Below are 12428 nucleotides of genomic sequence, written 5' to 3'. Positions count from 1 at the left end.
CAGGTTACCGACTTAGAGGCAGTGGCAATACGAACCCTTATCTTTGGATAAATGACAACTGTGTGCTCATTATATATCCCTCCAGACTACCACCTGTCTACTAAAGAGTCTGAAACTATAGTCGACCAGCTCCCGCATCTATTCCTCTTGGTTGGAGATTTTAATGCGCACAACCCTCTATGGGGATGCAGAAGGACAGATTCTCGAGGCTCCTTATCGAAAGCTTCCTCTTGTACTCCGGCTCCTGTATATTTAACAAAAAAGAACCAACGTACTTTAACGCAGTGTGCAACTCATACGCAGCCATAGATCTTGCTATCGGCTCCCCTTCACTCATGGCAACCACAGACTGGTCTGTTATTCATAACCTCTATGGAAGTGATCATTTTCCTGTATGCCTAAAACACACAGGAAGTACAAGTAAGACGACTACAAATGTATCCAGGTTTAGAGAACAGGATGCTGACTGGACAAAATTCCGAGAACTTACAGAACTGTCGCGTTCTTCTATTGAAAACCTAGGCATTGATGACTGTGAAGCATTGGTCGTACTTCATATCATACAGGCCGCAGAGCGATCGATCCCACAGACATCTGACAAGACGCGAAACAAACGACGGCCCTGGTGGAATGCGGAGTGCAAAAAACGCTCGCGAGAACCAAAACAAAGCTTGGTCGAAATTTCGCAGGTACCCGACAGCTGACAACCTGATGAATTTCAAGCGTGCAAAAGCAAATGGCAGGTGTATCCGACGAGAATCAAAGTGGCAGAGCTGGCAGTCCTTTCTCTCGTCAGTTAACTCCTACGCTGATACGCATAGGGTGTACAACAGAGTAAGAGCACTTCAAGGGCACAACACTCATCCGGTCCCTCTCGTCAGTACTGCTGGTGATACGCTGGAACACCAGGCAGATGCCATAGGCCAACACTTTGAGTATGTCTTCAGCTCAGCACATTATACAGGCTTCTTTAAACGACGCAAGCTTGCTGAGAAACGTAAGCCTATCCGCGATAGAAGGCCATCTGCTGGAGGCTGCAATACTCTGTTTACCATCGACGAATTGAAGGCAGTGCTGGCAACATGTGGCAACTCAGCTGCAGGCCAAGACAAGATTACATATGGCATGCTGAAACACTTACACAAACACACGCTTGATGTCATTCTCTTACTGTTCAACAGCGTATGGTCCTCCTGGCGTCTACCCAAGGCCTGGAAAGAGGCAGTTATAATACCCATCCTCAAACAAGGAAAAGAAGCCGCACTTGTCGCTAGTTATAGGCCTATCGCCCTGACTAGCTGCTTGTGCAAGGTATTTGAAAAAATGGTAAACCGTCGCCTCATGTATTACCTTGAATATAATGGCCTCCTTGACCGTCGTCAAGCTGGATTCAGATCAGGCCGGTCGACAGCTGACCAACTCGTAGCATTCGAATCCTACGTCAGGGATGCCTTCATTCACAAACAACACTGCCTTTCTGTATTTTTTGACTTGGAGAAGGCTTATGACACGACATGGCGTTATGGCATTCTCCATGACTTGCAATCTCTTGGAGTGTCAGGGAACATGCTGAATACAATTCAAAGCTACCTCTCTGAACGTACGTTCGTGGTTCGTGTTGGAAATGTCCTTTCAAGGCGGTTTACACAGGAAAATGGTGTCCCCCAAGGTGGCGTACTTAGCTGCACACTGTTCATCGTAAAAATGAACTTCATAAACACTATACTGCCTAAAACAATTTCCTACTCTGTACATGTGGATGACATTCAGATCGGCTTCAAATCGTGCAACCTAGCCATCTGCGAACGTCAGATTCAGTTGGCAGTAAATAAGCTCTCAAGCTGGGCAGACAAAATAGGTTTTAAGTTTAACTGTGACAAGGCTGTCTGCCTACTCTTTTCAAAACTACGTGGCATAAGGCCGTCCCCCAACATTTCAATGAATGGACACACCATTGCTACTAAGAAGGATCATAAATTTCTAGGTGTTGTGATAGATGAAAAGCTCAGCTTTGTCCCACACATCAAGCAGCTGCGACTGAAATGCTTGAAAGCCTTGAACTTGCTCAAGATTCTCTCGCATCAGTCATGGGGTGCAGATCGTGACTGTCTATTATACCTTCTCAGTACTGTAGTGCTCTCATTATTGATTGATTATGGCTCGGTTGTGTACGAAAGCATCGAGATCCACACTTAAGATGCTCGACCCAGTGCATCACCATGGGCTTCGTCTGGCTAGTCGCGCTTTCCGAACCAGCCCAATAGCCAGCCTGTGCGTTGAGACAGATCGGTGGTCATTAGAACGACGACGGCAGTTCACAAGCATCAAGTATGCAACCAAGGTGCTCTTTCATGTCGACCACCCATCTCGCGAGCTATTGCAGCATACATCAAATGCCCACTTGTTCTTGAGGCGACCATCCGCTACGCCAACGTATCCCATCAGAGTTGCCTCACACTTTGAAAGTCTTAATATACCAGTCTCCAATCTTCAACTAAGTTCTCACAAGGACACTGTGGCACCATGGGAAATGCCAGCTATCAATTGCGACTTGTCATTCCTAGAGGTAGGAAAGCATGGCCTCCCAGTCGCAATCGATCAGCATTTTATGTACTTGCAGGCAAAATACAGGTGTGCTGAGTACTACACTGATGCTTCCAAGTCCTCGGCCGTCGCATGTGCTGCATACGGCTCAGCGCACTCTGAATCTGCAACAATGAATGAACATACCAGCATATTTACTGCCGAGTGCTATGGCATACTGCTAGCTACAAGGCACATCTTAAAGAAGAAAGAACCAGCCTCCATTATATACACAGATTCCCTCAGTGCAGTGACTGCGTTGTCTTCCGCAAAGACACATAAAAATCCAGTGACTAATACCCTTCTAAACTGCCTCATGTCAGCCTACAGATCCAAGCTTAAAATCACGCTATGCTGGGTTCCGGAACACTGCAACATAGCTGGCAATGAGGCAGCGGACCGACTTGCGAAGTCCGCTGAACTCCGCCCAACAGTAGACGTAGTCGTCATCCCATATGAGGACTTGAGGCCGCTAACCAGAAACCGAATGCGAAAGCAATGGCAAGAGGAATGGAACGCAGCAATTGAAAACAAATTGCTTACAGTAAAGCCAAGAATAGGTAGATACTCTCCTGAAAAACGTAACAGGCATCAAGAGGTTGCACTGAGCAGACTCGGGATCGGTCATACACATGCATCTTTTAAGCAACTCTCCTGCACCGTGTTGTGAAAAATGTGGTGATGTGCTATCTGTAGTTCACGTTTTAATTATGTGCCCGTACCTTGAACCACAAAGACTGCATCACTTCCCAAAGCTATACAAATGCCACATACCGCCTCACCCTTTATTTTTTCTTGGGAACGATCCCACCTTTCCCATAAAAGTAGTTTTAATGTTCTTAGCTGATGTTGGATTCCTGCACTTAATTACGTATTCTCACTAATCTCAGCCCTCTCTCTATCCTGAGAGAACCGCTGAGACTTCTTTACCAAATGTCATGCAGCACGCACTCCTTGTCCTGACAAGGACCACTGCCGCCACTGCGTGACTTTTTAAAACCCATAGGTTTAGACCGTTTTAAACTCATCACACATAGTCATTACACTTATGTTTAATCCCTATGCCCCACTCTTTTATTCTTGCCACCTTGAGCTTTTTTCTATAATTGAACCAACGAAAAACCCTGTGTTTGGCGCTCTTTGGCCTGAGTTGCCCATGCGCCTCTAAAATCTACCATCATCATCATCATCATCCTTGCAATCGAGTGCTACAATCCTTGTGAGCACTCTCTCTTAGCAGACCTTTTCAACAGAATGAGGGGCAGACCTACACGGTAGTGCAAAGGCTGACATCCTTACCTAGGCAGTGCATGTTTGGGGGTTCACTCATGTTCGCAACATCTCAGAAGGAATTATAGCAGCACCAGGAAGCCTCTGTGCGAAAACAGTTGCCAAGGTGGTTGTTATGTGCTCAAGGTTTTGTGTGCTCAGGTAGCCAGCTATGTTTCCATGAAAACCACTCTGGGTTCTGCCTCGCTTAGCATTCTTAGAAACCAAAACTGTGCCTGGTCGTCATAAAATCATCTCCAAATAATTTGCTGTTGCATGCCTGAGAAAATGAGCTTTTCAACTGTGATATATGCGTCGTTGGCTACTTATTGCAAGAGAAAAACTAGATGCAAAACTTTATGTCGGGGCTCCTTTAGGTATGCAGAACTCATACTGTTTCCGCTATTTATGGATTTTTAGGCGTGATCTGTCTCTTGTATATTGGAAAGAATTGGGGATTCCAAGAGGCAGTGAAAACAAGATGATATTTCTAAGGGCTCTAAATATTGTGATGAACATGCCCTGGTTAACTCAATTGGTAAAGCGACTGCCCCAGAAGTATCCTAGGTTTGAACCCCAGAACAAGACTAATCATTTGGCAACTAAGAAGCTATCTTTTTGAGAAACCTGTTTGGATTTCCTTGTGACTTACTGCTTTAAATGGGTGGTTGTCAGTTTTCCTTTTTTAACCCTTCCACCACCTCGTCGGATTTCACAGCACTGATTTGCAATACTCTACAACACTCCACTCTGTAAAAATATTGTCATTGTATCTTAGCAAAAGAGCTAGCCACTTTATATACGAAGTGTCTCTTGACGGGAAGGGTACCAGATTCTTGGAAGAATGCCAACATCATTTTAATTCATAAGAAAGAGACGTCAAGTACTTGAAAATTTACAGGCCCATCAGCTTGCTGTCCGTTTTCTACAAACTATGTACAAAAATAATAGCTAATAGAATTAGTGTGACATAAGAGTTCAGTCAACCAAAGGACTAAGCAGGATTTCGTATAGGCTACTCCACAGTAGACCATATTCATACTATCAATCAGGTAATACAGAAATGCATGGAATACAACCAACCCCTATACATAGCTTTATAGATACGAGAAGGCATTCTGTCAAGGCATCAGCAGTAATGCAGGCACTGGGAAATCAGGGTATCGAAGAAGCCTACATAAACATACTGGAAGAAATCTACAATCTACAGTGGATCTACAGCCAGAATAGTTCTCCATATAAAAAGCGACAGAAGTTCAATAAGGAAGGGTGTAAGGCAGAGAGACAAGATCTCTCTAATGCTATTCACCGCGTGTTTACAGGAGGTTTTCAGGACCCTATATTGGGAAGAGTTGGGAATAAGAGTTAATGGAGAGTATCTTAGTAACCTGTGATTCGCTGATGACATTGCCTTGATGAGTAACTTAAGGGACGAATTACAGCTTATGATTACTGAACTGGACACGGAAAGCAGAAAAGTAGGTCTGAAAATTAATATCCACAAAACTAAAGTAATGTACTACAGTTTTGGCAGAAAACAGCACTTTGCAATTGGTGGAGAGATGCTGGAAGTTGTAAAGGAGTGCTGGAAGTTGTAAAAGAATTTGTCTACTTAGGACAGGTAGTAACTGCGGAGCCGAACCGTGAGAGTTAGGTAACTTGAAGAATAAGGGTGGGGTGGATCACATTTGGCAAGTATTCCTGAATTATGAATCAGAATGGCAATCTGCTACTAACCCTCCAGAGAAAGGTATATAACAGCAAGTATTTATCTGCGGAGCAGAAACCTGGAGGCTTACAAAGAGGGTTCAGCTTAAATTGAGGACAACGCAGCGACCGATGGAAAGGCAAATGATAGATGTAACCTTAAGAGACAAGAAGAGAGCTGTGGGAGTTGAGGCTAGCCCACTGTCATTGCGCGGGTTTTGTTGCCTTTCTCATATCCAAACATCACACCCCCTTCCTTCGTGGTCTGTCGGCACTGGAGGAGTGAGAATGTCGTTGACCCCTCTCACCCAGATGTCAACCGTGGCGTTGCGCTTGAGTCTCTCGGGGCGTTTCGAGCGTGCGCTTCGGGAGTCAGAGAAAGACCTCTCTGGACATCGAAGGGTGAACATACTTTTTTTTTCGTTCGTTGGCTTCTTTTGTTTTGAGCTAGCTCGGACTCGTCAACGGTGCCTTGCGCCCGCAGTAAGCACTTACCTTTCATTGCCCCTTCCGAACGCTAGGCCGAAGAGCGGTGCGGTGTCCTCGCGTGTGATCGTACTACGCCGACCCGTACCCCTGGAAGTCAATGGGAGTGGAGTTTGCCCTCGCTGGAGCGCTCAGCTCTGAGGTCACTGATCGTGAGAGCACGCAGCATAGTCATGAGGGCTCATTTTCTCTCAGGGGCGTGTCACTGTGAATCCCTTTTGCCCACGGAGACGTGCTCATGGCACCCTTGGTGCTGTAATTTTTGCCCGTGGCATGGATAACCCTCGTTTGCTTTCCCGCCGCCTTTTGTAGTGGGCGCTGTATGGCGTTGTTTGGTGTTGCCGCAGGCAATAAAGTGTTGCGACTTCTTTGAGAGCAGTACTGTGTACTTTCCCCGCTGCGCTCGGCGCCTTGGCTCTCTGAACGCGCATGTGCAGCAGGGTTAGTCACACGAGGCGACAGTGATCGGGGCCCTGCGGCTCGTTAAGACTGAACCCACGCTATTGGCCGCACTCCTTCGGGATACGCTGTGCACTACAGAGCAGAGTGGGTCAGGGAACAAACCGGGCCAAGGATATCACAGTTGAAATCAAGAAGAAATTGACATTGGCCGGGCACCCCGCCGCGGTGGTCTAGTGGCTAAGGTACTCGGCTGCTGACCAGCAGGTCGCGAGATCGAATCTCGGCTGTGGTGGCTGCATTTTCGATGGCGGCGAAAATGCTGTAGGTCCGTGTTCTCAGATTTGGGTGCACATTAAAGAACCCCAAGTGGTAGAAATTTTCGGAGCCCTCGACTACGGTGTCTCTCATAATCGTATGGTGGTTTTTGGACGTTAAACCCTACATATTGTAGCGATGTTGAAGGACTCGGGGGGTATAATAAAACGTAATTAATAAAAGGGCGAACCTGTGCCCACAACTCAATGTGACTATGGTCATAGAATGTGTCCGTCGAACACCAAAGATGCCCTTCTACTGCCTTCTTCTTCCTTTCCCAAGAGAAGTCCCAAGCGCGTGACGCTCATCAGCCGGGTCCAGCTGGGTGCTCGTGCCATCATCGTCTCTGCGCAACACAAGACGGCATGCGGTGATAGGCGCGTTGTTTGAATGCAGTCAAGATGTCGCCGGCATAATCCCCCTCCTCATACGCATCGTCCCGATGCGTCAGGCAGCGAATAGATTCCTGGTAGGCGTCACTGGTTTTCTGATGATCTTTCATTGTAAGGCTTCATTCGGACTACATGTACAATCTCTGTAGGGTTGCGGCGTTTTGAGCTTCCATGTATAGCGAATCTGACTTGGTACTTTACATCGCTTACACAATTGAGTACTTCGTAACGCCCAAATTATCAGCTAAGAAGTTTTTCAGAAAGTCCACTGCGACGCACTGCGGTCCATATCCATACTTTGTCACGGTACTGATAATGCGCTTCAGTACGACGCTGATTGTACCGGTAGGAGTCTATACACTGTTGGTGGCGTATTCTGTATCTCGCCATCTGCTGTGCTTCCTCGGCTCTTTGCAAGAAGTTGTCTAGGTCAGGTGGATTGCTGCTTTCATAATTCAGTGGCAACATGGCATCCAGTGGAGTGGCGACTGCTTGGCCGAATACAAGTTCGAATGGTGTCAATCGCGTTGTTTCTTGAACGGCTGTATTATATGCGAACGTGATGTTGGGCAATATTTCATCCCACAGTTTATATTCAACGTCGACATACATTGAAGGCATATCAGTCAGAGTTCTGTTCAGGCGCTTCGTTAGGCCATTTGTTTGAGCATGGTATGCCGTAGTTCTTCTCTGGTCTGTATGGGTCATTCGCATTAGACATTTCAATAGGTCTGCAGTAAAAGCTGTGCCACGATCTGTAATTACAACGCTGGGTGCACCATGCCTGAGGACTATGTTGTTGATGAAGAACTTGGCAACCTCAAGAGCTGTTGCACTGTATAGCGAGTCAGTCTCAGCGTAACGAGTGAGATAGTCCGTGGCTATGACTATCCACTTCTTGCGTGCAGTCGATGTCAGAAACGGGCCTAGGAGATCCATACCGACTTGTTGGAATAGGGCATCGAGCAGTTCTATTGGCTGGAGGAGGCCTGCTGGTTTCACGGATGGAGTTTTGCGTCTTTGACACTCACGGCAAGTTTTCACCTAGTGCTGAACTGATGCTAACAGCTTTGGCTAGTAATATTTTAGATGAATTCTGGCAAATGTACGGCTGACACCCATATGTCGAGATGTTGACTCATCATGACATGCGTGCAGAATCTCGTTTCGTAAAGGTGCAGGTACGAGTAAAAACTTGTCACCATCGGGCTCGAAGTTCCTCTTGTAAAGGACCCCTTCTCGAAGACAGAACGAAGGGGGCCCTCTGGATAAAGTGCACAAGACTTTAAAGTTGAGTCCTTGGAGATGCTGTATAAGCGGTTGTAAATCGGGGTCATTTTGTTGTGGTTGAGTGATCTCTGATGCCTGGACGACACCTAGAAATGGGAAGTCTTCTTTCTCCGGCTCACTTGTCTCCACTGGTGCGCGTGACAGGCAGTCAGCATCGCTGTGGTTTTTCCCAGATTCGTATACCACAGTAATATTGTACTCTTGTAGCCTAAGGCTCCATCTTGCTTGTCAGCCAGAGGGATCCTTGAGATTCGCCAGCCAACACAGGCAATGGTGGTCGCTGACTGCTCGGAATGGTCTACCGTAGAGGTACTGTCGAAATTTACTTATGGCCCAGATGACCGCGAGGCACTCTTTTTAGGTTGCAAAGTAGTTTGTCTCAGCTTTCGAAAACTTGCGGCTGGCATACGCTAGCACTTTTTCTTGGCCATTTTGCCGCTGGACTAAAATGGCTCCGAGGCCGACGTTACTCGCATCAGTGTGAACTTCAGTTTTGGCAGTCTCATCGAAGTGGGCGAGGATTGGAGAGGCTTGCAGGCGTGTTCTTAACTCATTAAATGCTTCCTGTTGTTCACTTTCCCACATAAAGGGCACGTCGTCTTTTGTTAGATTAGTAAGTAGTTCAGCAATATTCCAAAAATTTTCCACAAATCACTGATAGTACACGCATAAACCCACGAAGCGAGGTACTTACTTCTTCTCTCTGGGTGTCGGGAACTTCGCGATAGCAGCTCGAGAACTTCGTGATAGCAGCTGTCTTTTCGGGATCTGGACGAACGCCTTCAGAGCTGACGACGTGTTTGAGGAATCGCAGCTTTTCAAAACCGAAGTGGCATTTTTCTGGCTTGATGGTCAAGTCTGCTGAACGAATGGCTTCTAATACTGTGCGTAGTCGCTCTAGATGTTGGTCAAGTGTAGCGGGAAATACGACAATGTCATCCAAGTACACCAAGGCCATTTCAGTCCCGCGAGGACAGCAACCATCGTTCTCTGAAACGTCGCTGGCGCTGTGCACAGGCTGAATGGAAGCGCTTTAAATTCACAGAGGTTGTCTGGGGTTATGAATGCAGTCTTTTCACGGTCGCGCTCATTCACCTCGATTTTCCAATATCGGCTCCTGAGATCAAGGGAGGAGAAGTATTATGCACTCCGTAGTTGATCGAGTGTATCATCGATACGCAGCAGAGGGTATACATCCCGTTTGGTTACGCTGTTCAGTTTCGGATAGTCTACGCAGAATCGAAGGGTGTTATCTTTCTTTTTAATAAGCACTATAGGAGATGCCCATGGACTGCTGGAAGGCTGGATCGCGTCATCTGAAAGCATCTCCTCCACTTGTTTCTTGATGATGTCTCTTTCCTTTTGTGATACTCGATATGGGTGCTGGCAAATCGGTCTCACGGCTTCTTCTATTATAATCCTGTGTTTTGCAATAGCCGTGCATCGCACCTTAGAGGATGTTGAAAAGCAGTCCGAAAATTCTTTTATAAGGGCAAACAATCGTTTCTTTTGACATTCTGGGAGCCTATGGTTCATGTTAACTGATGCGTCGACGTTGCAGGTCTCTTGTGGAGTGGTTGGTGTTGTCGCTAAGCTGCATAGTTCGGTTGCCATGCTGAAATCGTAGAAATAGGCGATAGCCATATCTTGCGCGATGTGCTGACATTCATTTCCAAAATTCGTAAGGACAACTGAGCAGCCATTTGTTAAGTGAACAAGACCATTTGCCACGCAAATTCCTTTGTTTAAAAAGAGCCCTACATTTTCATCCGCTATTCCTTCATGTTTGCAAAATGCCTTATTTTCAACAAGCACCATTACACTACAGCGTGGTGACATGTGACGTCATCATCAACAACGTGCAGAGCAGTAAGACGTCGCCTTTCCGAGTCCTCCACCGACATAGCTTGTTCGGTCGAAAACGTTACACTGGATCTGCGCAGATTAATCATGGCTCCATTGGCTTGCAGAAAATCCATTCCTAATATAAGCTCCCTTGAACATTCCGGCAATATGATGAAGTCAGCAACGTAAGTGAAGCCTCATATTTCGAGCCTTGAGGTGCATCTGCGAAGCGGCGTTATAGTGTGGCCACCTGCCGTGCGTATCTGTGCCCCACTCCATTTCGTCGCAACCTTTTTCGGTTTCTTTGCCAATTTGTGACTCATTACCGAATAATCAGCGCCGGCATCAACTAAAGCATTCAGCTCGTATCTGTCTATTTATAACCGCAAATCTGAAGTTATCTTCACACTGCTGCGCTTGTCCCCTGTAAACATAGCATCGTCACCTTGAAACCATGATGGAGGATCTTCGCAACTGTAGTTATCAGAGGCCTCACCTTCACAGGTCGTCGCTTGCTTCAGTTTTGCGGGTGTGGGCTTGTAGAACAGTGCCCAGGCCGTGCGGAAGAAGCACGTGGGCTGGGTGATCGGTAACGCCTGGACGACGATGATCTTGGCTGATGTTGGCGGGGAGTGAGTGGGCTCTGGCGCGTGGACAGGTACTCTTCGATCTCCGCTGGCCGTTCACCGTTTCGAGGGCATGATGCATACAACGGAAAGCCCCTTAATCCTGCCTGTCGGTATGGGAAGAACCTATACAGGTGACATGCTTCCCCACTGCCACTTTTCTGGGGCCTTTGATCCACGTAGCAAGCTACACTACGGGCTCGTGGCAAGTAGGTAGCCGTCGGTTCCAGTGGACGAGGTGCGCTGTGTACCGTCTGTGGGTAAGGAGCGGCCATCGCAACTGCTGCATTGCTGTGCGCCACGGGTTGTCTGAGTATTTCAGAGTACATTGGGATGTGTTGGATCGGCTGTGGCTTATGCTCCGGCTTGCTTATTATCTGCCTCAGTTCACCTCGTACTACGTCGATGACAGACAGTGTTGCTGTAGTGTGAGGTGCTTGCAACTTGCTCAGCTCTTCCCTGATCATCGACCTGATGAGTTCTCGCAGGGCGTCCATGTCACTTCACTGGCCTCCAGAGAAGACATTGGCAGGTGCGTAGTTTATGTCCTGATTGTACTGTCAAGCCCGCTGTTCTAGCGTTTTGTCGATGGCTGTCGCTTACGTATGAAACTCCACAACTGTTCATGGTTGGTTGCGGACGAGAACAGCGAATAGCTCTTGCTTCACCCCAGGCATGAGGTGGCGCAGCTTCTTATCTTCAGTCATATGAGAATCTGCGCGCTTGAACAGGCGGATCATGTCCTCGATTTACATTGCGATACATTCGTTCGTGAGTTGGTTTCTGGTTTCAAACACAGCCTGTGCCTTTTCTTTGTGATCCGTGCTGGCATAAGTTGCCAGAGCTTGTCGCCGAAATTCATCCCAGGTAGTAAAGGAGGTTTCATGGTTCTCATACCATGTCTTTGCAAAGTCCTCCAAAGCGAAGTATACGCGGCGGAGCTTCTCTCTCTCGTCCTAACCGTTCTAACTTGCCACTCTCTCAAAAAGGTTCAGCCAATCTTCTACATCTTCATACAAGTCGCCATGAAATACTGGTGGCTGGTGAGGCTGATTGAAAGTTACTATGGTCATAGAACATGTTCGTCAAATACCAAAGATGTCCTTCCGCTGCCTTCTTCTTCCTTTCCCAAGAGAAGTCCCAAGCACTTGGCGCACATCAGCCGGGTCTAGCTGGGTGCTCGTGCTATTATCGTCTCTGCGCAACACAAGATGGCGCGCATGTGTGTCCCTGTGCACGTGGTTTGAATGCAGGCAAGATGTCACGGCAATATCAATCAATCAATCGACATGGGCCAGGCACATGGCACGTAGGCAGGATAATCGCTGGTCATCAAGGGTAACTGACTGGATTCTCAGAGAAGGCAAATGCATGAAGGGGAGACAGTAAGTTAGGTGGGCCATTGAGATTAAAAAGTTCGTAGGTATAACATGGCAGCAAGAAGCACAAGACCTGGTTGATTGGCGAATCATGGGAGAGGCCTTTGCCCTGCAGTGGCCGTAGTCAGGCTGAT

At 47.2% G+C, this 12428-nt stretch overlaps 1 protein-coding gene across 3 annotated transcripts in view; it reads left to right on the top strand.

Annotated features, from left to right (window-relative positions):
- trio (trio Rho guanine nucleotide exchange factor) overlaps positions 1 to 12428 on the top strand; it is a 458133-nt gene that overhangs the window by 324727 nt on the left and 120978 nt on the right. The window lies entirely within an intron of this gene.

The sequence above is a fragment of the Rhipicephalus microplus genome, chromosome X (genome assembly GCF_043290135.1).
Source record: "Rhipicephalus microplus isolate Deutch F79 chromosome X, USDA_Rmic, whole genome shotgun sequence".
Classification (NCBI taxonomy): Eukaryota; Metazoa; Arthropoda; class Arachnida; order Ixodida; family Ixodidae; genus Rhipicephalus; species Rhipicephalus microplus.
This window is presented reverse-complemented; position numbering and strand designations above follow the sequence as displayed.